Here is a 27,676-nt window from a genome sequence, read left to right on the forward strand (position 1 = left end):
GAATTCCACCTCTTCCCTTACTGGCTGGGTGACTTTGTCATTGGTTTTTACACCTCTTATGTGGAGTTAATAGGGCCACGTGCAGTGGCTCATGCCTGTAATCCCGGCACTTTGGCAGACTGAGGCAGGCAGATCACTTGAGCCCAGGAGTTCAGAGCAGCCTGGGCAACATGGTGAAACTCTGTCTCTACCAAAAAAGATACAAAAATTAGTTGGACTTGGTGGTGTGTGCCTGTGGTCCCAGCTACTTGGGACGCTGAGATGGGAGAATTGCTTGAGCCCGGGAGATCAAGGCTGCAGTGAATTATTGAATGTGCCACTGTACTCCAGCCTGGGTGACAAAACGAGACCCTGTCTCAAAAAAATGAAAAATTAAAAAATGAGGTTAATAATCCCAACCTTGCAAAACTACTCTGAGGATAAAATGAGATGGTGTGTACACCCAGTACACCCAGTAAGCTCTAAATAAAAGCAGCTATTGGCCAGGTACAGTGGCTCACATCTGTAATCCCAGAACTCTGGGAGCCCAAGGCGCGCGGATCATTTGAGCCCAGGTGTTTGAGGCCATCCTGGGCAACGTGGTGAAACTCCATATCTACCAAAAACTACATAAATTAGGTGTGGTGGGGCGCATTCACAGTCCCAGCTACTGGGGAGGCCAAGGTGGGAGGATTGCTTGAGCCCGGGACGCAGAGGTTGCAGTGAACCAAGATTGCACCACTGCACTCCATCCAGCCTATGCAACAGAGCAAGAGCTTGTCTCAAAAGAAAAAAAAAAAAGCAGCTGTTGTTATTTTTTGTGTATCTGCTTAGTCCCCAAAGACCACTGGATCCAATAAGTAGAGCATCATGCAGTTAGAGATGACTCCAGGGCCCTCAGAGCGTTGTAACATTCATTCATTTATCATTGATTGATTCATTCAGAAACTATCAGTTGAGTGCCTGTTATGTGCAAGGCATCAAAATACGGTGTTGAACATGACAAGATCATAGCTCTTGAAGAACTTACCTTCTAGATGGATTAAGGCAGACGATAAAGTAGCAAGCAAACAAATCAATTTGTAATTCAAATAGTGGTGGATGCTCTGAAGGAAATAAAGTAGGCTAAGAGGTTAGAAATAACAAGAGAGGGGCACTGGGGAAGAGAGTCATTTAGACCAGTGGGTAAGGAAGATGGCGTCTGAGCAGAGATCTCAACGAAGTGGAATGCACCACAGGAGGATTTTAAATAGCAATGTTGGTGCCCAAAGCCAGCAACTGACAGGGCCCTAAGACCAGCTTTGTAATTCATGAGGAAGGGGTGTGAGCCAGGGCTGCATCTGGTGGCTCCTTATTCCAGTAAATTACAATAATAATAGAGCGGGGTCCTTTTGTTTCCACCTGCTAAGGGAGTACCTACTGTCAACATGTAGCTTCAACAAATTAAGATGTGAAACAGTGTTTCATAATCACAATTAGACATTTCTGTTATACTTCATGATCAGAGGCTTAGGCAAGTTCTGGCTCCCTCTCCAGCTATGGCTTGTATCGAAGGCCCAGGGCAGCTCCATGCCCCAGCACCAGGGCCTTCCTGGCTATGACCCAGACAGCAAATGCTGGGCAGAGTCCGGAAGCTCAAGTCAGGAAGATAAATGAAGAGAGTTGGGATGGCCAGGGGCAAGGACTGGGATTTCAAGATTCTCCACGACTCCGATTTGGCCAGGAGCATTCTGACCTCTGCCAGGAGCTAAAACGTGCCTCTCTGTGGTCCGAGAAAGGATTGGGATCACTTCATCCTTTAAGCGTAGATGCAGAAGGCTGGGGCTACTGGGACTATTCCTGTGGTTTGGGGAAGTATTTCTTAGACAGCCTGCATCAGAATCATTGGAGATTCTCTATTTAAAATGCAGTGTCCGAGCCTCCTCCCAGACTTCCCGAATCAGAGTTCCCGGAATCTGCATTTTAACGTATGCACTCCCAAGTTTGAGAATAGCTGGTTAGTTGGCAGTGGGGCGGGGTGGGGGGGCAGCCAATCAGAAGAATACTTGCTATTGGGATTGTCCTGGGAATGCCAGGGCACACGCTTGCTGTCCTGCCATCAGATGGCCACCTCCCCAGATATGATGTCCTTTTGCCTCTGAGAGAATTGTGACAGGAATAAGGACAGGAATTTCAGAAGTTTGCGGAGTAGATTTTCCTGCTGTAAAGCAGTGTATGTGAGAAGGCTCTGCCTTCCTTCAAATGAGAAGGAAAAAGAAAAGAAAAAGTTTTATATATGTGTATATATATATAGAGGAGGCGAATGTGTCACTTTCAGATGAGTTATTTTCCAGTCTGGGCACAATTTTCATTTCTCTCTGGTGAGTCATTGCAAACATTGGCTTTTTCTCACTGCCTCTTGTTAGCAAAGGACACCTTTCATGGAAGGGCTGAGGCCCATCTGGGGCAGGCCTGGAAAATCTACTCTGCAAATCCAGGTAGAGGACCCACTGGGGCCCCACACATCACAGGGCCCCACACAGTCCTGTGCTGTGGGAACCACAGAGACTCCCGGCAACCAAGGCGATGGGCACTTCCCCCCTTCCCAATTAGCCCTCCTTGTTAACTCACATCTTGCCCTTCCATGGGTTGTTTCTAGACTCTCTGGCCACCATCCTGCTGGTTTTAATGAGAAAAAGTCCCCAAGTACCTTTTGCCATTCATTCATGTGGTCCATCAGTAGTATAGCATAGCAATTAAGGACATGGGTTCCGGGAGCTGTCCTTTAGTGGCTCCCTGTTTCGTAAAAGTCAAAACCGAAGTTTCTGCCATAACCGCAAGGCCCTCCATGATCTAACCCCTGTCACCTCAGTTTCTCTCCCCTCACTCACTCAGCTCCAGCCACACTAAACTCCTTGCTGCTTCTCTAACATGTCAAAGATGTGCCCACCCCAGGGCCTTTGCATAGGCTGTTCCCACCTCTTTGATGTTTTTTTCCTGCAGATCTCTGCATGACTCACTTCCTTGGGATCTCTGCTCAAATGTTGCCAGATCACCTTGACCACCCTATATAAACAGCAGACCCACTTAAGCTATCACTTACCCTCTTTCTTCCCCATAGCATTTATCACCACCTGACACAGTATTTATTGACTTGTATTTTTCTTTAGGATATGTTTCTTCCCGCTAGAATGGTAGCTCCTTGTGGACGAGCACTTTGACTTGATTACTGTTATTTTCCCAATATCTAGACTATGATTAGCACATTATAGGCCTTTAATAAATAAGTAAATATTGATTGAATGAATTAATGAATTCATGAATGAATGAATGCCTGGCCCTGTTCCTTACTAGCTGTGTGACCTTGGGCTCCTTAGCATCTCTGAGCCTCAATAAAATGGACATGGCTATAGAGGTTTACAAGATAAAGGAGAGAATACAAGTCTGTTTGTATGCTTTAATAAAATACCCGAGACTGGATAATTTATAAAGTACAGAAATTTATATCCTTTGAAGCCTAGGAAGTCCGAGATCAAGGTGCCAGCAGGTTAAGTGTGTGGGGAGGGTTCCCTCCTCATAGGTGGTGCCATCTAGGGTGTCCTCCTGTGATGGAAGACATGGAAGGGACAATGTGTTCTCATGTGACAGAAAAGACAGAAGAGCCAGACAGCTTTCTGGAGCCTCCCTTATAAGGGCATTAATCCCATTCACGAGGGTGGAGCCCTCATAGCCTACTCACCTCCCAAAGCTCCAACATGAATTTTGGAGAGACACAAACATTCAAACCACAACGGCATGTAAGCCCGTTACATGGTGACTGGCACACTCAAAGCTTTCAATAAACATTGGCCGCCCTGGACTGTTACTACTTTAGACCAGCAAAATAAGGTAGAATGTGCTAAAGAAAATCGAAGGTGCTTACAAAGGACTGTCACGTGGAGAGATGGTAGACTTTCTGCCAAAGTGGGTGACCTCTGAGTTGGGCCTGGGGCCGGGCAGGGTCTCAGTGTGTCAGCGTGGGGTGTGTGGAAGGGTGGTGTGGGAAGACAGAACAGCGCAAAGAGGCAGAAGGGAGAATGTTCAGGGACAGGTCAGATATGTTTGATGAACTCCAGAGGCTGCAAAACAGGAGGGGGAGGGGAAAGCAGAATAAGGAGATGGAAGCATTTTTTTCCTTTCTGGAAGAAGAGAGGCTGGCTGGTGCTTTCCAAAAGCTGTACAGCAGTGAAACACAACAAGAAGTCTGATTTACAGCCCACTTCTTGGGGCAGAGTGCTTCGCAGTTAGTAATGCAGTCTTCTGAGAATCATTTTGTTGGTGTGTCACAACCTTCCTGAAGATAGATAGAAGTTATTAGGTGTTTGTGATTCTAGTATTGAGGTTACCTGCAAATAACCCTGAATGGGATATTACATCCAAAAGAAACCAGTCGGTAATGGTGGGATTTCTGGGCACTATGGCCTTCTGCTGTCCTGTAGACTGGGAGGAAATTCAGAGCACAGCTGTCAGGGGAAACTAAGATGGATGATGTGAGGGAGAAAGACTGAATGGTGAGCTTTGGAAAGCAGGAGACCATGCATTCCCCAAGTATTCATTCATTCATTCATTCATTCACTCATTCATTCATTCAATGAACACTGAATACTTACCACATACAAAACAGTATATTCAGGCCAGGGGCCCAGAGGCCAGGACTTTAGACACTTTGCATATGTTTAATTTTCTACCTGATTTTTTAAAAACCTTCTGTAACCTGAGGAGGCTGGGGAGGCAGCATAGGTTTCATGTCACATGACATGTCAGCTCCAGTTGATTTGTTGTGGCTAACCAGAGTTCTGATACTACAGTGTGGATTTACCAGGATAGAATCTGGTGATGGGTTTGTGATATCAGCCATGGGTTTAGGATGGGAGAATGGTAGGACAAATGCCACATGTTTGCCCCTGCAGGAATGAATTCCATAGATACCTATAATATGCTGACCTGAAGGTTTGCAACAGAATGAAAATAGTCTCTTGACTCTGCATACTTGGTGAGTGTAAGGTGACTGATCACTTACCATGGAGAGCTGTGAAAATTCGGGACAATAAAGGGGACAAGAATTGACGCTCCAGGGTGATAACTCAGAAAGATAGTTCCTCTCCAAGAGGTGGTGTCCCAGGCTTTTACCCTTGTCTTATCCACCCCTAATTTAACACTTGTTTAAGGCATCTTCTCCAAATATTTGACTTTGTTCCCATGGAGACCTTTTTGCGCTCGTATTTCACCTTCTTGTGTCATGTATAATTCATTCATACCATATATAATACAACTGGAATAAACAAGTTTGGAAACAACTGACTTGGGACTAAGGTGACTCTTACTCATTGTACAGCTGAATGGGAGCAGAAGGTGTGAAAACAAAAGCTGCTGGGTCGCTGTGTTTTACAAGTGACAGGGGTGAGGGACTTTGGCTAATTCAGTGAATCAGTTAAGTGAAGGTTAGTTAAGACAGCTCTTCCTACTAATAGACAGTTGTCTTTTTACAAAAACTATGGATTTATCTACACATACACATTCTGTTTTGTAGCCTCCTTTTTTTTTTTTTAACTTAAACAAGTATTAGAGACATCTTTTCATGTCATAAATACTCTTCCACAACAATATTTTAAATGGTTACCTGGGATTCCATGTTAGGGATCTACCACTTAATGGATCCCCTGTTACTGGACTTGCATGTAGTTCCCAGTTTGGAACTATTAGAGGAAACATTACCTTTTGGATCCCAATATGGGTAGCTGAGGGCACTGAACACTCCCTGAGTGGTGAGTGGTGGAAATGAACATTAAAAGAGAATAAAGGATGAGAATCTAAAATGCAGCCACTATGGGAAACAGTATGGCAGCTTCTCAAAAAATTAAACATAGGATTATCATGCCACCCAACAATTCTGTTTCTGAGTATATACCCAAAAGAATTGAAAGCAGGGTCTTGAAGAGACGTCTATACACCCATGTTCATAGCAGCATTATTCACAGCAGCCAAAGAGTGGAAGCAGCCAGTGTCCCTCAGTGGATGAATGGGTACACAAAATGTGGCGTATTCATACAATAAAATATTATTCAGCATTGAAAAGAAAGGAAATCCTGTGATATGCTATGGCGTGGATGAAACCTGAGGACATTATGCTAAGAGAAATCAGCCAGTCACAAAAGGACAAGTAGTGTATGAATCTGCCCGTATGAGGTCCCTGGAGTACTCAAACTCATAGAGACAGAAAGTGGAGACCAGGCGCGGTGGCTCATGCCTGTAATCTGAGCACTTTGAGAGGCCAAGGCAGGCGAATCTCTTGAGGTCAAGAGTTCAAGACTAGTCTGGGTAACATACTGAAATCCCGTCTCTACTAAAAATACAAAAAATTAGCCGGGCATGCTGGCATGTGCCTGTAATACCAGCTACTTTGGAGGCTGAGGCAGGAGAATCGCTTGAAGCCAGTAGACGGAGGTTGCAGGGAGCTGAGGTTGTACCACTACTGCACACCAGCCTGGGTGACAGAGCTAGATTCTGTCTCAAAAACAAAAAAACAAAAAAACAAAAACAAAAAAAAAAAAAACGGCCAGGTGTGATGACTTATACCTGTAATCCTAGCACTTTGGGAGGCGGAGGTGGGCGGATTGCCTGAGCTCAGGAGTTCGAAACCAGCCTGGGCAACATGGTGAAACCCTATCTCTACTAAAAATACAAAAAAATTAGCCAGGTGTGGTGGCGTGCGCCTGTAGTCCTAGCCACTTAGGAGGCTGAGGCAGCAGAATTGCTTGAACCCAGGAGGCGGAGGTTACAGTGAGCTGAGATCATGCCACTGCATGCCAGCCCGGGCAACAGGGAGAGACTCCGTCTCCAAAAACAAACACACAAACAAACAACCCCCCCCCAAAAAAACAGAAAGAAAAACAAAGTGGGGCCAGGTGCAGTGATTCACACCTGCAATCCCAGCACTTTGGGAGGCCAAGGCAGGCATATCACCTGAGGTCAGGAGTTCAAGACCAGCCTGGCCAACATAGTGAAACCCTGTCTCTACAAAAATACAAAAATTAGCCAGGCATGATGGCAGGTGCCTGTAATCTCAGCTACTCAGGAGGCTGAGGCAGGAGAATCGCTTGAACCCGGGAGGCAGAGGTTGCAGTGAGCCAAGATGGCGCCACTGCACTCCAGCTTGGGTGACAGAGCGAGACTCAGTCTCAAAAAAAAAGAAAAAGGAAGTGGAATGGTGGGTGCCGGGGGTTGGGGGAGGGGGAAATGGTGAGTTGTTCAGTAAATATAGAGTTTCAGTTTTACAAGATAAAGAGAGTTCTGGAGATTGTTTGCACAACAATATGAATGTACTTAACATTGCTGATCTGTACACTTTAAAATGGTTAAGATGGTAAATTCCGTATTATATATATTTTACACAATTAGAAAACATTTTTTAATTTTTAAGGGAACAGAGGAATAGATATAGGTGTTAATATAACAGCTGCTAAGATTATTAGAAAATGAGACAACCAGACATTACATACCACATGGAGAAACCAAGCCCTACCTGCAGTCTGACCAAAGGGATCAATCCTGAGCCTGAGCCAGTCTCTGGATTCAGCTGGCAATTCTCAGGACGACCACAGGACAGAGTAGTGTGTTGAACAGAACTTCAAGTGTGCAGTCAGCAACATCAGCCCAAGGGAGATGCAACAGTCAAACTTCCAGATTCTTTCAAGGAAAAAGTATAAGGAAGTAAAAAGATGAATGAGGAACCCACACATTTAAAAAGAATTAAAAGGCAGCAAATTTTTCAAATGGTCAAGAATGTAGTATCTAGGTATGTACATTTGAGGAAAAAAACAATTTTAAGCCGGGCGCAGTGGCTCATGCCTGTAATCCCAGCACTTTGGGAGGCCGAGGTGGGTGGATCACAAGGTCAGGAGTTCGAGACCAGCCTGGCCAATATGGTGAAACCTCGTCTCTGCTAAAAATACAAAAAATAATTAGCCAGGTGTGGTGGCAGGTGCCTGTAGTCCCAGCTACTCAGGAGGCTGAGGCAGGAAATAGCTTGAACCCAGGAGGCAGAGGTTGCAGTGAGCTGAGATCGTGCTACTGCACTCCAACCTGGGCAACAGAGTGAGACTCCATCTCAAAAAAAAAAAAAAAAAAATTTAAAAGACACAAGAGTGATTCCTTAAAAGTCAGGACGGTAGTTTCTTGTGGGGGCCATGGATGGGACAGGACACATATGAGGGACACACAGCAAAGTTCTCTTTCTCATTTATTTATTTATTCTTGAGATGGAGTCTTGCTCGGTTGCCCAGACTGGAGTGCAGTGGCATGATCTCGGCTCACTGCAGCCTCCACCTCCCGAGTTCAAGCGATTCTCCTGCCTCAGTCTCCTGAGTAGCTGGGATTATAGGCATGGGCCACCACGCCCAGCTAATTTTTTGTATTTTTCATGAGATGGGGTTTCACCGTGTTGGCCAGGCTGGTCTCAAACTCCTGACCTCAAGTGATCCGCCCACCTCGGCCTCCCAAAGTGCTGGGATTACAGGCATGAGCCACAGTGCCCAGCCTTATTTATTTATTTGCTTATTTATTTATTTATTTTTGGAGACAGAGTCTTGCTCTGTTGCCCAGGCTGGAACACTGTGGCGTGATCTCGGCTCACTGCAACCTCCACCTCTCAGGTTCAAGCAATTCTCCTGCCTCGGCTTCTGAGTAGCTGAGATTACAGGCATAAGCCACCACACCCAGCTAATTTTTTGTATTTTTAGTAGAGACGGGGTTTCACTATGTTGGCCAGGCTGGTCTCAAACTCCTGACCTCGTGATCTGCCTGCCTCGACCTCTTAAAGTGCTGGGATTACAGGAGTGAGCCACCATGCCTGGCCTAAATTTTCTTATAAACTCATATTGCCATGCCTAAATACCTCAGGGGGCAGTGACTCCAGAAAACCACACAAATCTAGCACATGAATTAATGGATTATTATAAGAATTCTGGAGATGGGTGGTGGCGATGAGTGCATGGTTGCATGGTTGTGAATGTAGTTAGTATCATTGAACTGTGCATATAAAATGGTTAAAATGGTAAGTGTTATACTGTAGGTATTTTATCACAGTTAAAAATAAACAAATGGGCCGGGCGCCGTGGCTCACGCCTGTAATCCCAGCACTTTGGGAGGCCAAGGTGGGCAGATCACGAGGTCAGGAGTTCGAAACCAGCCTGGCCAACATAGTGAAATCCCCCGTCTCTACTAAAAATACAAAAATTCACCGGGGATGATGGCACGTGCTTGCGGTTCCAGCTACTTGGGAGGCTGAGGCAGGAGAATCGCTTGGACCTGGGAGGTGGAGGTTGCAGTGAGCCGAGATTGTGCCACTGCACTCCAACTTGGGCAACAGAGTTGAGACTTCGTCTCAAAAAAAAAAAAAAATTAATTTAATGTGTAACAATTCAATCAATGCACTGGTGTCTGCTGCGAGACACGCCCACTCAGTCTACCCTGAATCCCCAGGAAGATTTCTTCCTAAGATGCCCTTAAACTGACAAATCCTTTAATGTTAGACCTTGTCAAAATGCTTTAAGGAGCTGTTTCGTTTCTTTCTTATTTATTTTAATTGTGGTAACTTAATGTTTTTTTTTATCAAAACTCTTCTGAAACAGGAAGGGAGGAAGTATTGCCTACAAACAGATAGAGTAGTCACACAGACCAAGGTTAAAATCCGGATTCTGCCTTTTGTTAGTTCCATGACTTTTGGCAAATTACTTAAGCTCTGTAAGACTCAGTAAAAGGAATCTGGAAAAATAATTGTAATAGTAATTACCTCCTAGCATTATGGTGGGACTTTAATAAAACAATACCTATCAATCCCCAAGCACCACGCCTGGCCCGGGGTACCTGCTATAAATGTTAGTGGTTTGATTCCAAAAAGAATTGGACCTGGGTCTAAGAAACCCCAAGTACCACTGTCAACTCCAACCCTGACTTGCTGTATAGTCTTGGTAAAGCTGCCTGTCTCTGAGGCCGGTTACCTCATCACTGTCCTGAGAATCCCTGCCCTTCGTGAGAACAGTACTGCTGAGGTGGAGGGTCCTGTTTGTTGGTACGCAAGGGGCTTAGGAATGAGGATGCCGGTGCAGAGCTTGCAGCCACTGCAGTAGGCAACCAGCAAGAGGAGGTGTGGAGCTGCAGGGCTGCCCATGCACACCAGCAGGTGAAAATGTGCCTTAGACACACAGCTGAGACAGTAAATTGGTTTCCGTCATCCTGTGCAGGGAAGATCATGCTGGTTTTACCCTTCTTGTCGGGCTGCCTCTTGTAAACCTTGTTTGCCCTCCTTTATCGGACTGTGCTGAACTTAAAGAACAGAGAAATTGGCCGGGCGCGGTGGCTTACGCCTGTAATCCCAGCACTTTGGGAGGCCGAGGCGGGCGGATCACGAGGTCAGGAGATCGAGACCATCCTGGCTAACACGGTGAAACCCCGTCTCTACTAAAAATGCAAAAAATTAGCCGGGCGAGGCGGCGGGCGCCTGTAGTCCCAGCTACTCGGGAGGCTGAGGCAGGAGAATGGCGTGAACCCGGGAGGCGGAGCTCGCAGTGAGCCGAGATCGCGCCATTGCACTCCAGCCTGGGCGACTAAGCGAGACTCTGTCTCAAAAAAAAAAAAAAAAAAAAAAAAAAAAAAAAAAAAGAACAGAGAAATTGAGGTTCATTATAGCAACCCCAGGGAAGGGTGGCCTACCTCTCAAAGATCCACTTTTTCCCCCTGCATTTCTCTGTTTTATATAAGTAGAATAATAATGTACACATTATTTTGCTGCATTTCATAATTTTACGATTGTTCTATGTCAATAACAAAAAAAAGAAAACCAACCACAGAGACAGTTAGTTTTACTCAGAACCCTGCCTCCCCAGGAGCATAAAAGAGACCAATCCCCGATTCCTTAACTGAGATGAGGAGAAATCAAGTTAAATGTTAAACAGAGTGTGAGTCACTGCTCCCGAAGTATCTGGGCGTGGGAATATGAGTTTATAAGAAAATTTGATTTAAAGTGTAACAACTCAATCAATGCACTGCTCTCTACCGCAAGACACCTCCATTCAGTCTACCATGAATCCCCAGGAGGATTTCTTTTTAAGATGCCCTTAAGTTGACAAATCCTTTAATGTTAGACCTTGTCAAAGTGCTTTAAGGAGCTGTTTAGTTTCTCATCTAGTTATTTATTTTTAATTGTGGTAAAATATCCATAACACAGGGCCAGGCGTGGTGGCTCATGCCTATAATCCTAGCACTTTGGGAGGCTGAGGCTGGTGGATTGCCTGGGCTCAGGAGTTTAAGACCAGCCTGGGCAAACGGTGAAACCTCGACTCTACTAAAATACAAAAAAAATTAGCCAGGTATGGAGGCATGCAGCTGTAATCCCAGCTACTTGGGAGGCTGAAGCAGGAGAATCGCTTGAACCTGGGAGGCAGAGGTTGCAGTGAGCCGAGATCACGCCATTGCACTCCAGCCTGAGCAACAGTACGAGACTCCATCTCAAAAAAAAAAAATCTATATCTATACCTATATCTACCCATAACACTTACTACTTTAACCATTTTATGTGCACAGTTCAGTGACACTAACTACATTCACAACCACACAATCATGTGCCCATCACCACCATCCACCTCCAGAACTCTTCACCTTGCAAAACTGAAATTCTGTACCCATCAAACACTAACTCCTCTTTCCTCCTTCCCGCAGCCCCTGGCAGCCACCATTCCACTTTCTGTCTCGAGGAATTTGACGACTCTAGGGACTTCATATAAGTAGAATCATGCAGTATTTCTCTTTCTCTGATTGTCATATTTTACTTAGCAGAATGTCCTCAAGGTTCATCCAGGTGGTACCACGTGCCAGATGCCCTTCTTTTTTTAAGGCTTAAAAATATTGCATGGTATGTGAGGACCACATTCTGTCTCCCCATTCATCTGCTGATGGGTATGTGAGTTGCTTCCACCTTCTGGTGATTGCGAATAATGCTGCTATGAGCATGAGTATATCAGTTTCTCTTTAAAAGTCCAGTAATCCTTTATTCCAGTGATGGATGGTGTAGTTGTTCGGATTGTACAGGGGAGCATCTCAGCTGGATAACAATAGTCACTTAATAGTTCTCTTGAGCACCTACAGCCTGTATAGGAACCTGTTGAGGAACTGGGTAAATAGCAATGTAGCAGGAGGCACAGGACAGGGTGGGAGTGAGGGTGGGTGCAGCCACAGCTGGAAGTGTGCACAGCTGTAACTTCCCAGCATTGAGCAGGTCCTCATGGGAACAAGTTATGAAAACTATGATTATTTTTCCATTTCCTAGACTCTGTGATTGTTTTCACAAGAAGCTAAGTGGTTCCTGTGTGATTATATATCCCAGGTGTTGTGTGGAATTTTAACTAAAATATCGAAATCTAGGGCAATTTGCCTATCACACATCCACTTATTCAACTTCCACCAGCAAGTTCACAGCACTATGTAAAATGCTTAGAACCAGTGGAGGTTTTTGTGAGTTCTGGAAAGCAAGAGGAGGGAAAAATCAATGGGGAAAAGTAGGAGTGAAGCAGATAGCCACTTAGAAGAACATGGCAGGCTGACGGGAAAGTACAGCAGCCGAGTGTCTGCTGGCAAGCTGCATGTCAGGGCTCACTTGCACAAATGGTAAGGCAGAACTAGTGGCCCCCTAGACCCAGGGGAGTTTGGAGGCCCTGGGAAACATAAACTCTCCATCCTAAGACAACACTACACCCTCTCACTTCTAATCAAGGCCCTTACATTCCACCATTCAAGCACATTAAATAATAGTTGTCCAAATGTATGGAAAAGGATTTTCTCTTTTCAGAGCCACTCTTTTAAAATGCAGACTCTCCAGTCGGGCACAGTGGCACATACCTGTAATCCTAGCAATTTGGGAAGCCACGGTGGGCAAATCACAAGGTCAAGAGATCAAGACCATTCTGGTCAACATAGTGAAACCTCATCTCTATTAAAAATACAAAAATTAGCTGGACGTGGTGGTGCGCCTGTAGTCCCAGCTACTCAGGAGGCTGAGGCAGGAGAATCGCTTGAATCCGGGAGGCAGAGGTTGCACTGAGCCGAGATCGAGCCACTGCACTCCAGCCTGGCAACAGAGTGAGACTCCGTCTTAAAAAAAAAAAAAAATGCTGACACCAGCTAGGTCGGGGAGACCCTAACGCAGCAGCACTAGAGGAATTAAAGACACACACACAGAAATATAGAGGTGTAAAGTGGGAAATCAAGGGTCTCACAGCCTTCAGAGCTGAGACCCCAAACAGATTTACCTACGTATTGATTAACAGCAAGCCAGTCATTAGCATTGTTTCTATAGATATCAAATTAACTAAAAGTATCCCTTATGGGAAACAAAGGGATGCGCCAAATTAAAGGAATAGGTTGGGCTAGTTAACTGCAGCAGAAGCATGTCCTTAAGGCACAGATCGCTCATGCTATTGTTTGTGGCTTAAGAATGCGTTTAAGCGGTTTTCTGCCCTGGGTGGGCCAGGTGTTCCTTGCCCTCATTCCAGTAAACCCACAACCTTCCAGCCTGGGCATTATGGCCATCATGAACATGTCACAGTGCTGCAGAGATTTTGTTTGTGGCCAGTTTCGGGGCCAGTTTATGGCCAGATTTTGGGGGGCTTGTTCCCAACAACAAAAAAAAAAGGCCGGGCACAGTGGCTCGTGCCTGTAATCCCAACCCTTTGGGAGGCCGAGGCAGACAGATCACAAGGTCAGGAGATCGAGACCATCCTGGCTAACATGGTGAAACGCCGTCTCTACTAAAAATACAAAAAAATTAGCCGGGCATGGTGGCGGACATCTGTAGTCCCAGCTACTCGGGAGGCTGAGGCAGGATAATGGTGTGAACCCAGGAGGCAGAGCTTGCAGTGAGCTGAGATGTTGCCACTGCACTCCATCCTGGTGACAGAGCGAGACTCTGTCTCAAAAAAAAATGTGGACACTCCTTACAGAGCTCTCCGAATTTCAAGGCATTTTAGAGTTTCTCCAGCTTGACTGTTCTCAAGCTGCTCTGAGGGGCCTCTGGGGAGTCTGGGGCAAAAAGGGAGAGTCAAGTAGACATGACTCTGGGTTCCACCACTCCACTCCAGCTACAGCAGCAAGCTGCTTCTATCTGTCTTATCTAAACTGTTACATAAACCAGTAGTTGTGCTACCAAGAAAAGGGGGAAAGGGGAATGTTTGCAAAATCCCCGATCTTGAGCAATCCCTTTGTTTAACAGAGGAGGCCTGCAGAAGTAGAGAGAAGGGTTCAGAGTCACACAGCAAATTCATTCAACAAATATTTTTTACTGTGCCAAACACACAGTAAACAAATATGAGTGCACACATCCCTGCCCTGAAGACTGGGCCCTTCTCTCCAGGATAACTCTTCTGCAGCCTTGAGGGGACACAGAGGGCATTGTCAGCAAGGAGGGGGATGGCCTTCCCCCATGATACATTCTAGCCACATCGTCCTGACACCCCAAATATGAGTGAGGCCATATCTCCTGTGCATGCAAAAGGGAACACACATTTGTTCTCTTTAGCGTATTGTCCCTCAACCATCTCGTTTCACTCTTTCTGAAGCCGTGCAATGTGCATGCCTACCATGTGCCAAGCAGTTCTAGCATGTGAGGCTACAAAGCTGAATAAGATGGGGCCTCTGCTCCCACGGATCTTTCAGCCAAACAGGGGAGAGAAAAGCTCTACATAAATGATCACAGTACAGAGTCAGCTCTATGCACTGATAGCTTATCAGCCTTGGAGTCTGGATCAGGGAAAGAAGAGATACATCTAGCTAGGGGAGGAAGCATTGGAATTGGGCCTCTCTTCTCTTTCCAACTTTCAGGTTAAGAAATTGGATGTTGGAGTCAGGCAGCAGCCCTTGCTTTCAAGCCCAGTGGGCCTCATAACTGTGTGAGCTTGGACTAGGGGTGTAGGTTCCCAGGGCCTCATCTGAAAAATGGGGTGATAACTACAGTTCCCACTTCCGAGGGTTGCTGTGGGGATTAAATGAGATAGCACAGGTCCAACTCTTATCCTTGATAAATGTGCCCCTTATTTAAGGACTTTAGGGATGAGGTGAAGATGAGACAGAAGCTCTCCAAAGGCTCTACACAGGCAGGGAGCAGAGAGGGAAAGTAGGCAGCGTGGAAGTGGGTGCTCCACCTGCGGCTGCAAAGAGCCACACACAGGAGGGGTGCTAGGAAGTGCCGCAGGAAAGGGGGAGCAAGGCCAGGAGACAGAGGGACCCCTCCAAGGCCAAACTGAGGACTTGGGTCCCTGTAACTCATTTGTGAGTTCTAAAAGTTTTCTTGTAGATTCCCCAGGATTTTCTACAAACAAGAGTGCTGGGATTACAAGCATGAGCCACCGCACCTGGCCACAACCCAGCTTTATAAGGGTTGCAATGAGGTCTGTGCAGAGTTCAGCAAAGCTCTGGAGAAGGAAGTGAATTAACCCAGCCCGGTGGGACGGAGGAATGCCTAAAAGGAAGTGACATCAGAACTGGGTTGTAAAGAACTGAATGTCTTGCCAGGGTAAGAGGACGGGAACAGGCATTCCCAGCAGGAGAGCAGCGTTTGTAAAGGTATGTGGTGTACACAAGCAGGGCCTATTTTGAGAGAGTGGAGAATCACAGATGAGGCTGCACAGTAAGGTAACACCAGGTGGAAAAAGCTCTGTGTGATGGCTCAAATGTATTGACATATAACTAGCCACTGCCTGGCACCCTGCCTCTATTTCCAGAGTAGACCTGTTTTATCTCTTGGGCATTTGTCAAGCTGATTGGAGTAATGAATAAAGAAAAGAGGGCACTGGGAAAGCTAAGCTGATTTATATTAGAAATTACATGATACCCTTCAATAAATCAGAAAGATCGAAGAGTGGGTGAGAAGGGAAAAGGGAATTAAAAGGGAACCAAGGGAACCTGAAGTTTTTGAGAGAGAGAAATCTGAGGGTGAGCAGCTGATGCTGTAGCTGGCACTAGGGGGTGACAAATGGGAGAATAAGTTTTTTGTGATGGTGTTGTGTCTGGAATTGGTGGGTTCTTGGTCATACTGACTTCAAGAATGAAGCTGCAGACTCTCGCGCTGAGTGTTATAGTTCTTAAAAATGGTGTGTCTTAAGCTTATTCCTTCTGATGTTCTAACGTGTTCGTAGTTTCTTCCTTCTGGTGGGTTCACAGTCTCACTGGCCTCAGGAGTGCACTGCTGACCTTCATAGTAAGTGTCACAGCTCTTAAGGTGGCACATCGGGAGTTGTTCACTCCTCCCAGTGGGTTCGTGGTTTCACAGGCCTCAGGAATTAAGCTACAAAGCTTCACGGTGAGTGTTACAGCTTACAAACACAGTACACACCCTAACAGTGAACAGCAATAAGATTTATTGCAGAGTGAGAAAAACAAAACTCCCACAGTGCAGAAAACCACCACAGCAGGTTGCCATTGCTGGCTCCAGCAGCCTACTTTTATTCCCTTGTCTGACCCCACCCACATCCTGCTGATTGGTCCATTTTACAGAGAGCTGATTGATCTGTTTTACAGAGAGCTGATTGGTCCATTTTTACAGAGTGCTGATTGGTGCATTCCCTGTCTACAATCCCTGAGCTAGACACAGAGTGCTGATTGGTGTGTTTACAATCCTTTAGCTAGACACAGAGCGCTAGAAAAGTTCTCCAAGTCGCCACTAGGTTAGCCAGATACAGAGTACTGATTGGTGTATTTACAAACCTTGAGCTAGACACAGAGTACTGATTGGTGTTTAACAAACCCTGAGCTAGACACATAGTGCTGATTGGTGCATTTACAATCCCTTAGCTAGACGCAGAACTAAACAGAAAAGTTCTCCAAGTCCCCACTAGGTTAGCTAGATACAGAGTACTGATTGGTGTATTTATAATCCTTAGCTAGACATAAAGGTTCTGCAAGTCCCTGCTAGACCCAGGAGCCCAGCTGGGTTCACCTAGTGGATCCCACACAGGGGCTGCAGGTGAAGCTGCCCACCAGTGCTGCACTGTGCGCCAGCACTCCTCCACCCCTGGGCCGTCATGGGACCCGGCGCAGTGGCGCAGTGTGCGGTGCGTGTCAGGGAGGCTCCGACTGCGCAGGAGCCCACGAGTAGGGGGAGGCTCAGGCATGGCGGGCTGCAGGTCCCGAGCCCTGCCCCGCGGGGCGGAGGCGGCTGAGGCCCGGTGAGAATTCCGGCAGTGCTGGGGCACCCGGAACTGGCGCTGGCCCGCGAGCGCAGCGCGCATTCCCGGTTCCCGCCCGCGCCTCTGCCTCCATACCTCCTCGAAAGCAGAGGGAGCTAGCTGCGGCCTCGGCCAGGACAGAGAGGGGCTCCCACAGTGCTGTGGCGGGCTGAAGGGCTCCTCAAGTGCTGCCAGAGTGGACTCAGGCCGAGTAGGTGCTGAGAGCGAAGGCTGCTAACATGTTGTCACCTCTCAGTTTTGCCTATTGGAAAGTCTTCAGTAAAGGTTGAAGTTACTTTTCCATATCATTTTATTTTCTGGATATTGGACTTGAATTTCTTTTTAATATGATCATGGGGCCGGGCATGGTAACTTAAGCTTGTAATCCCAGCAGCACTTTGGAAGGCCGAGGCGGGTGGATCACTTGAGGTCAGGATTTGGAGACCAGCCTGGCCAACATGATGAAGCCCCATCTCTACTAAAATTTTAAAAAATAGCTGGGCTTTATGGTGGGCGCCTGTAATCCAACCTACTCAGGAGGCTGAAGCATGAGAATCGCTTGAACGTGGGAGGTGCAGGTTGCAGTGAGCCAAGATGGCACAACTGCACTCCAGCCTGGGTGACAGAGTGAGAGTCAGCCTCAAAACACACACACACACACAAAAAGATACCAGAGGTAGACTGGATGCAAAACAGTCCAGGTTTATTTGGGTTGTTACCCTTGTATCACGTACATGGGGTCAGGGGGTTTCTGTATATTCTGACAACAGTGGCCAGCCATTAGAGTTTTGAGTAGGGGGATTGGATTTGTGGTTTTAGAAAGATCATTTGGCTTCTATGTGAAATGGGCCAAAACCAGGAGCAGGAAGACCAGTTAGGAAACTGTGATAGCGGATGAGAGAAGATGTTGTCAAAGTCCACAGCAGAACAGAACAGGGGTGACCCAACCTGGACATCATCTCTGGTCTTCAGTCACCTGTAGTGCAGAGTTTTGAAGCAGGTCTGAGCATGGGACCGTAGTGGTTGGGAAGGAAATGCCATTTACCTATGATGATGAACATCATCATGGGTGATGAAGATTTTTTTTTTTTTTCCTGAGACAAGTCTCGCTCTGTCACCCAGGCTGGAGTGCAGTGACACGAGCTCGACTCACTGCAGCCTCCATCTCCCAGGTTCAGGCAGTTCTCATGCCAAGCCAAGGTCACCCAGTAGCTGAGATTATAAGTGCCCGCCACCACGCCTGGCTAATTTTTGTATTTTTAGTAGAGACAGGGTTTCACCATATTGGCCAGACTAGTCTCAAACTCCTGATCTAGGTGATCTGCCCACCTCAGCCTCCCAAAGTGCTGGGATTACAGGCGTGAGCCAACACGCCCGGCCTTACATTTTCTTTATGTACATATACACCCATAAGGAGGCCTGTCTGAGCTGCACAGGACTTTGGTCTCCACCTGAGCATCATCTCCCTTTCACTTCTGGAGTGCTTGGAGAGATCTAGACAAGACCACTTTCTTTGTGGTTTCTTGACTTGCCCACACCCCCTGGGAACTTCCTCTCTCTGAGAGTAAATAGAGTCTATCCTTAGATAACACTTGCCCGAGGAACCAGCCAGAAGTAAGATTTGCTGTCAGTCACTAGGGAAATGATTGCTGTTGGAGCTGGACAATTAATCAGCAGGACAGAAAGTTCTTGGATGAACTAGGACAGGCCCCAGCCATCCCTGAGGCATATCAAAAACAAGGGGAGAATTGGGAGTCTTACTCACATTTCCATCTCTAATGGCTTGGCCTAGCATAATACCTGGTACCACATTATTGTTTAATTAATAGTTCCTGAATATATTAATGAATTAGCATCACATGAAACTCTGAATGCGGTCATGTTGGGTCAGAACTGTGGTGCGTTAAAGGCAGGATGCATCTACTTACTCATCACTTACTGGACCTCCTCCTACCATAATTCGGCTTTGGTTAGGAAAGTGATTCACAATATTGGCTGCATTGGAACTATCTGGAGAGTTTTTAAAATCCAGGCCAGGCAGAGTGGCTCCTACCTGTAATCCTAGTGCTTTGGGAGGCCAAGGCAGGAGAATTGCTTGAGGCCAGGAGTTCAAGGTCACAGTGAGCTATGATCTTGCCACTGCACTCCAGCCTGGGCAACAGAACGACAACCTATCTCCAACAAAAAATTGTTTTTAATCCTGAAACCCAGACACACCCTAGACCAGTTACATCAGAATCCAGTCCAGGAGTGGTGAGTCCTCGGCATCAGTATTTTTTTAAAGCTCTGATTATGATTCCAATGCGCAACCAAGTTTTAAAGCCACTGGGCTAGGTGCTGGAAATATAAGTGAATATCGCAGTGGTCCTGCCCTTGTAGGGATCAAAGTCTAAGTGAAGGACACCTGAATTCATTCAATAGAATATAGTGGACCCGGCATAGTGGCTCACGCCTGTAATTTCAACACTTTGGGAGACTGAGGTGGGTGGATCACCTCAGGTCAGGAGTTTGAAACCAGCCCGGCCAACATGGCAATACCCCATCTCTACTAAAAAAATACAAAAATTAGCCAGTTGTGGTGGCACGTGCCTGTTGTCCCAGCTACTCGGGAGGCTGAGGCAGGAGAATCGCTTGAACCCAGGAGGTGGAGGTTGCAGTGAGACAAGATCTTGTCACTGCACTCCAGCCTGGGTGACAGAGTGAGACTCGGTCTCAAAAAAAAAAAAAAGAATATAGTGTTAAATGCCTTAATAGAGATATGGAGACAATACTGTAGGAACCCAGAAGAAGAAATGCTTAGATATGGCTAAGGGATACAGGAAAGCTTCAGAAAAGAAGGAACAGTTAAGATGGGCTTTGTAGAATAAATAGAAGTTCATTGATACTTTCCTTCCCTCTGCCTCCCTCCCTTCCTTTTTCTTCCCATCTTGTTTATCAACCTTTCCACCTCTCCTTTGTCCCTTTCATTCTTCTCACCTACTTTGTTTCAGGTGGGCTCTGAAATAGGCCCATAAAAGACACTAGTAAACATAAATGAAATGCTAATCTGCAAGACACATCCTCTTCCTGGAGAAGAGAATCCTGTGTGTAGAGCCCCCCAAAACTGAAAGAACCTGGGGAGTTTGGGGACAGCGAGTTCATTTTTGCTGGAGTGCTGTGGTTCAAAATATGAAGGAAATGTCATACCAACAGCCTAAGGAGTTTGAACTTTTCCTTCAAGGCATTTAGAAGCAAAACAATATATGACAAGATTTAAAACAGTGTTTACCACATCTTGGGTGTTACCTGAAGTGACTGTAAATGGTACAGAAATGTACCATTAACTAATATTGACTCACTGATTTTCAAGTCTTACTTGTATATTTAAGTCCTTCTGATTACCTCCAAGAGAGTCTCAATTTGGTGTTGGGATGTTTTTATTATTTATTTATTTACTTTTTTATTTTGAGACAGAGTCTCGCTCTGTCACTCAGGCTGGAGTTTAGTGGCATGATCTCAGCTCACTGCAAGCTTGGCCTCCCGGGTTCACACCATTCTCCTACCTCAGCCTCCTGAGTAGTTGAGACTACAGGCGCCTGCCACCACGCCCGGCTAATTTTTTGTATTTTTAATAGAGACGGGGTTTCACCGTGTTAGCCAGGATGGTCTCGATCTCCTGACCTCGTAATCCGCCTGCCTCGGCCTCCCAAAGTGCTGGAATTACAGGTGTGAGCCACCGTGCCCGGCCAGTGATGGGAAGTTTTTAACACCTATCTTACTCTTGCTAAGGTTTCTCTTTAACAAAGCAAAGCCTTCTTCACAATATCTGAGTAGAATTAAATCACACTGTTTTATTGTCATTTTATTTATGCCTATGGAAAGTTCTATAGATAACAAAAAAAGATAACTGGTTTTTCATATGTGGTAGTGAAATAAACTTCAGCAAAAAGTGGATCCATTTAAATTTTATATAAAGTAAATGGTGGTATAGGAAAGACAGATCAGCAAAAATGATAATGGGAATAAGTAACTAAAGGAGAGAAATGTGGATTTAGAAAGATTGCTTGCAGTTGACACGGGTGGGGACTACAGGGGGTGAAATTGGAAGTGGGCTGGCCAGTTAGGGGGCTGTTGCAGTATCCCTGGTGAGAGCAAACTTGAGCTTAGATCAAGGCAGCCTCCAAAGGATGAACAAAAGGAGTAGGCGGCTGGCCTCCAGAAGGCTGGTGACGGACAGGAGACACCAGAGCATGTTCTAGGGAGGTGACACTGACTGAAGTCCACTGGGTAGGTTCAAGGGCAGATGAGAGAGACCAAGTCCCAGGGCCTGACCCCAGGTCTAAGGCAGTGAAAGTACTGGGCATGAAGACAAGAATTTTAAATTCCATTATTGGCCTTGGGTGCCAAGGTGAGCTCATACACAGGAATCAAGGAGCAGGAGGCAGCTTGCTGCTGGATCCAAAACCTGGCTCGGCACCACATTCACCAGGGGAGCTATTAAAAAACACCTAAACCTTAATGTTTAGACATTAACTGGAATTGCCTATGCCTTGGGGGAATGGCCAGCAGCCCCTGTGGAAAACAGTTCAAGTCTGCCTTTTCATGTTTCCACTATATCATGGAGGAGATCAAGGGGTCAGACTGTGTAGACCGGTTCCGGGTCATGCAGGAATGCATGCAGAAATACCCAGACCTCTATCCCCAAGAGTCATCGGCGCCAGTCCAGACCTACTGGATCCTACTGAATCGACTAAGCCGGATCCCAGTGTACGATATATTTCACAGTTGCTCTGATAATTCTTATGAACCCAACCTGGATGTAACCACAGTGTAAAAACCCCTACTACTCAAAGTGAGGTTCGTGGGCCAACAGCATGGGCATCACCTCGGAGCTTGTTAGAGATGCAGAATCTCTGGCCCTACCTCAGACCTCCTGAACCATTTTAACGAGACTCAGAAAATGTATTTGCATATGAAAGTTTAGGAAGCACTGTCCTAGACCAGTGGTTTTTTTTAATCCTGGCTGCACACTGGATCACCTGGGGACCTTCAAACCTTAGTGGCTGGGAGTCTGGGAGTGCGGCCAAGGTATCAGTAAGAGTTTTTTTACATTAAGCCTTTTAGGAACACTCAGTTGTAGGAAATAACATAGAGCAATCCTGCATACAGTTTACTCAATTTCTTCCAGTGGTAGCATATTGCAAAACTGTAGTAAAATATCACAACCGACATTGACATAAAGACAATCAAGTACAGAAGAGTTCCATCACCAACGTTGCCTTTCTATAGCCACATCCCCTTTCCTTCTCACCTCCCCCATCCCTAACCCCTGGCAACCACTAATCTGTTCTCCATTTCTATAATTGTGTCATTTCAGGAATGTTATATGTCATACGGTTAGTAACCTTTTGGGACTGCTTTTACTTCACATAATTCTCTGGAGACTCATCCAGATTGTTGGGAATAGCACTAGTGCATTCCTTTTTACTACTGTGTAGTATTCCACAGTTGGTTTCTCATTCACCTATCAAAGGGTATCTGGTTGTTTCCAGCGTTGAGCTATTATGAATAAAGCTGCTATAAGCATTCATGTTCAGGTTGTTTGTAGGCAAATAAGTTTTAGTTTCTTTGGGATAAATGTCCAGGAGTGCAATTACTCAAGTTTATGGTAGTTACATGTTTAGTATTTTAAGAAACCGCCATACTCTTCCAGAATGGTTGTATCATTTTATATTCCCACCAGAAATATATGAGTGATACAGTTTCTCTGGAGTCTTCCTCAGCATTTGGCGTTGCCACTGTCTTTTATTTTAGCCATTCTGATGGCTGTGCAGTGATATCTCATTGTGGTTTTGATTTGCACTTTTCTGATGGCTAGTAATATTGAACATCTTTTCACAGGCGGATGGGCCATCTGTATCATCTATTTGATGATGAAATGTTTCCTCATGTCATTTGCTCATTTTCTCATCAGATGGTCTGCTTTTTACTGTTGAGTTTTGAGAGCTCTTTATATATTCTAAATACTAGTCCTTTGTAAGATATGTAGCTGGCAAATATTTTCTCCTTGTCTTTTTATCCTCTTAACAGGGTCTTTCACAGAACAAAATTTTTCCTTTTGATGGGGTCTAATTCATTGTTTTTTCTTTTTGTGGATCATGTTTTTAGTCACAAGTCTAAGAACTTTTAGCTTAGCTGTGGATCCTGAAGATTTCTTCTAATGTGTTTTTCTACAAGTTTTGTAGTTTTACATTTTACATTTAATGGTCTGTGGAGCATTTTGAGTTAATTTTTTGTTCGTATGTTTTTTAGACGGAGTCTCGCTCTGTCACCAGGCTGGAGTGAAGAGGTGCGATCTTGGCTCACTGCAATCCCCACCTCCCAGGTTCAAAAGATTCTATATTTTTAGTAGAGACAGGGTTTCACTATGTTGGCCAGGATGGTCTCAATCCCTTAACCTCAGGATCTGCCTGCCTCGGCCTCCCAAAGTGCTGGGATTACAGGCATGAGCCACCACCATGCCCAGCCTGAGTTAACTTTTTTATAAGACATAAGGTTTAGGTTGTTCAGTTTTTGCCTATGACGTCCAATTGTGCCAGCACCATTTGTTGAAAATGCTTTAATTTTGCGCCTTTGTCAAAAATCACCTGAGAATATTCGAGTGGTTCTATTTCTATTTCTTGACTCTCTGTTCTAGTCTATTGATTTATGTGTCTACTCCTTTGCCAATACCACAAAGTCTTGATTAGTGTAGCTATTAATGTATAGTAGTTTTGAAATTGGGTAGGTCAATTTCTCCCATTTTATTCTCTTTTTCTCAAAATTGAGTTGTTCTAGTTTCTTCACTTTTCCCTATACATTTTAGAAGAGTCTTGTCTATATCTGTAAGACATCTTGCTGATATTCTGATAGGAATTGCATTAAATCTGTATATTAATTTGGGAAGAATTGACATATTTACTCTGTTGAGACTTCCGATCCATAAACACTCTCCATTTATTTACATCTTTGATTTATTTCATCAGCATGTTGTAGATTTCAGCACAGAGTCCTGTACGAGTTCATCTGAGAATGTGTTGTTTTCCTTTTTTTCCTTGTAGATATTTTCACTGAGTATAAGAGTCTGGGCTGACAGTTCTTTTCTTTCAGCATCTGAAAAATATAATGCCATTTTCTTGTCTCTATGTTTTCTGTGAGAAATCTGCTATCATTCCCATTATGGTAAGGTGTTTTTCTCTGACACTTTCAACATTTTTTGTCTTTCATTTTCAGGAGTTTAATTATTATGTGTTTTGGTGTATATTTGGGGGGCTTATCCTGTTTGGTTAACAGCTTCTTGATTCTGTAGAGTTAGGTCTCTTGCCAAATTTGGGACATTTTCAGCCATTATCTCTCAAAGCACATTGTCATTGCCACCCTTTTTCTCATCTCCTTCTGGGACTATGATTATATGAATGTTAGATATTTTGTTATAGTCCCACAGGACCCTGGAGTTCTGTTTGTTTGTTTATTTGTTTATTAGTCTTTTCCCTCTGATGTTCAGATTTGGGAATTTCTATTGTTTTATCTTCCAGTTTACTGATTCTTTCCTCTATTCCTGCCTTCTTTAAGCCCATCAATTGGGTTCTTTTTTTTTCAGGTAGAAATCATGTTTCCTTTTAATTGAATACTTAATTCACAATGTTCCCTCTCTTGCTGCTACTCTGGTAATAATTAGGTCCCCACCTCTCAAGAACATTGCACCTGGCCAGACTGAGAGCCAGTGTGAACATGGGCCCCAAACCAGGGCTTTCGGAATAACAAGGAACAGCCAAGCCAGCCTCTCCCTTCACTTAGAAAGGGACTGTGAATGCGAGGGTCCAAATCTTCACCGTCCAAACACAGAAAACCAGGAGCTCCACACCAACATGGAAACCAAAATGTATCAGGAATGAAGTACAGTACCCCTTCACATACTCAAGGTCAAGATGGGTTTGCAGAAATCGTATCTGACCATCTGGCCTCTGCTAGTAGAGGCCCCACCCCAGCATTTTTAAGAGAAGATGTTTTTGTTTCTATTACTTGTATTATTTCCCCAAGGGGTACAAAATCTACCAAAAGGAATATAATGAATCAGAATAAATCAGCTCACTCACAAGAAACCTTCCTGGGTAATGGTTTTTAGTTGCTGAGCTTATTCAGCACATGATTTAAAAGTGGCAAAATTCAGGGCAATCTGAGAAGAGAATTCAAAAGTGGCAGCTACAGGTTTAGGTAGGACACACATACATACAACCCCCATTTTTTTCAGTGTATATGTCAAGAGGTCAAGACCCCTGATCATCAAAATAAGTTATTTTGTATATTACAGTGCACAGGACAACAGAGGGAAAGACACTTTCCTGGAAGGTGACAACAAGGCTTTTTGCAAAAGGTCCACTCCAAAAGGACTGGAGCCCAGTGCCTTGTGGCCTTCATTAACTTGACCCCTCCTCTTCTTTGGTTGCAGTGGCTTCAGTGGGAGCTGTTTCTTCTGCTTGTTCTGCTGGCTGCTTCTCTTCTTCCTCTTCCTCATTCTCATCCTCTCGGGGATAGAGGTCTGGGTATTTCTGCATGCATTCCTGCATGGCCCGGAACCGGTCTACACAGTCTGACCCCTTGATCTCCTCCATGCTATAGTGGAAGCAGGAAAAGGCTGACTTGAACTGTTCCCCACAGGGGCCGCTGGCCATTCGCCCAAGGCATGGGCAGTTCCAGTTAATGTCTCCATTGGCAGTATCTATCCATGCTCCTCGTATGGATCATTGGGTTCATCAGCCACCGATTCTGCATTGCTTGGAGTTTCCTGGTCTTCTTTGGTTACAAATATGATTTGATCCTTCCCTTCCTGCCAGCAGTAGGACATGGCTGCAGCCCAGCCCTGAGACCTTGCAGAAGCAGCAGCAGCTGCAGCTTCACGCCATGACCTCCCTCTCCTCAGGCAGGGAGGGCACCTCTGGATTCTTATTTCAACTATTATTTCCATTCTAAATTTCCAATTGGTTCTTCTTTATATTTTCTATTTCTTTGCTGAGACTTTATTTTTTTAATTTGTCTCAAGTGTGTTCACATTTGCATGTTGAAGCATTTTTATGATGATTACTTTAAATGTTTCGTCAGATAATTCTAACACTTCTGTCGTCATGGTATCTATTAATTGCTTTATTTATTCATTTTTAAATTTATTTTTATTTTTATTTTATTTATTTATTTTTTAAAGACAGAGTCTTGCTCTGTTTCCCAGGCTGGAATAGAGTGGCATGATCATAGCTCACTGCAGCCTCAAACTCCTGGTTTAAGCAATCCTGCTGCCTTAACCTCCCAAGTAGCGGGGACTACAGATGCACATCACCATGCCTGGTTAATTTTTTTTTTAAATTTTATATAGATGAGGTCTTGCTATGTTCCCCAAGTTGCTCTCAAATTCCTGGGCTGAAGGGATTCTCCTGCCTCAGACTTCCAAAGTATGATTGCTTTTTTTTTTCTCTTTGAGATGGAGTCTCACTCTGTCGCCCAGGCTGGAGTGCAGTTGTGCGATCTCGGCTGACTGCAAGCTCTGCCTCCCAGGTTCACACCATTCTCCTGCCTCAACCTCCTGAGTAGCTGGGACTACAGGTGCCCACCACCACGCCCAGCTAATTTTTTTGTATTTTTAGTAGAGATGGGGTTTCACCGTGTTAGCCAGGATGGTCTCGATCTCCTGACCTCGTGATCCGCCTGCCTCGGCCTCCCAGAGTGCTGGGATTTCAGGCGTGAGCCACTGCGCCCGGATAGTATGATTGCTTTTTAAAAATCCTATTTGGGCCAGGTGTGGTGGCTCACGCCTGTAATCCCAGCACTTTGGGAGGCCTAGGCAGGCAGATCATGAGGTCAGGAGATCGAGACCATCCTGGCTAACACGGTGAAACCCCGTCTTTACTAAAAATGCAAAAAATTAGCCAGGCATGGTGGCATGTGCCTGTAGTCCCAGCTACTTGGGAGGCTGAGGCAGGAGAATGGCTTGAACCTGGGAGGCAGAGGTTGCAGTGAGCCGAGATCACGCCACTGCACTCCAGCCTGGGTGACAGAGTGAGACTCTGTCTCACACACACACACACACACACACACACAAAATCCTATTTGAATTCCCTTCTCATTTTTTGATGTGAAAAATGATTTTCAATTGAAATATGGAAATTGTAGGTATTATGAGACCTAGGATCATATTTAAATCTCCTGATTTATCTGGTTTTGACTGACACTGCCGTAGCAGGGGAAGCCGGAGGACACAAGGGGAGAGTGTGCTGCCTCATTACTTCCAGGTGGAGGTAGATGTCCTGGCTCCCCACTTAGCTTCTCTTGACACCTGAAGGGCGTGGGTTTCTCATTATTGCTGAGCAGATGTGGGAGCTCCATCTCCCCACTAGGCCACTGAAGATAAGTCCCCAGCTGGGAGGGATGAGACTGCCTCCTCACTGCTCCCCATGCACCCC

The 27,676-nt window shown here is 45.3% G+C and overlaps 1 protein-coding gene and 1 pseudogene across 7 annotated transcripts in view; one reads left to right on the top strand and one right to left on the bottom strand.

Annotated features, from left to right (window-relative positions):
• Window positions 1–27,676, top strand: part of LOC105477705 (histamine receptor H1) — a 130,625-nt gene that overhangs the window by 75,626 nt on the left and 27,323 nt on the right. The window contains exon 1 of one of the 7 annotated variants that reach the window (XM_011734360.3): window positions 12,326–15,606. The exons of the other annotated variants lie outside the window; for them this stretch is intronic. The gene's annotated coding sequence lies outside the window, so the exon portion shown is untranslated. Of the gene's footprint in view, window positions 1–12,325; window positions 15,607–27,676 lie in introns of those variants that run through there. 7 annotated transcript variants of the gene reach the window in all.
• Window positions 24,817–26,070, bottom strand: LOC105477706 (mitochondrial intermembrane space import and assembly protein 40 pseudogene; annotated as a pseudogene).

This window comes from Macaca nemestrina, chromosome 2, assembly GCF_043159975.1.
Source record: "Macaca nemestrina isolate mMacNem1 chromosome 2, mMacNem.hap1, whole genome shotgun sequence".
Lineage (NCBI taxonomy): Eukaryota > Metazoa > Chordata > Mammalia > Primates > Cercopithecidae > Macaca > Macaca nemestrina.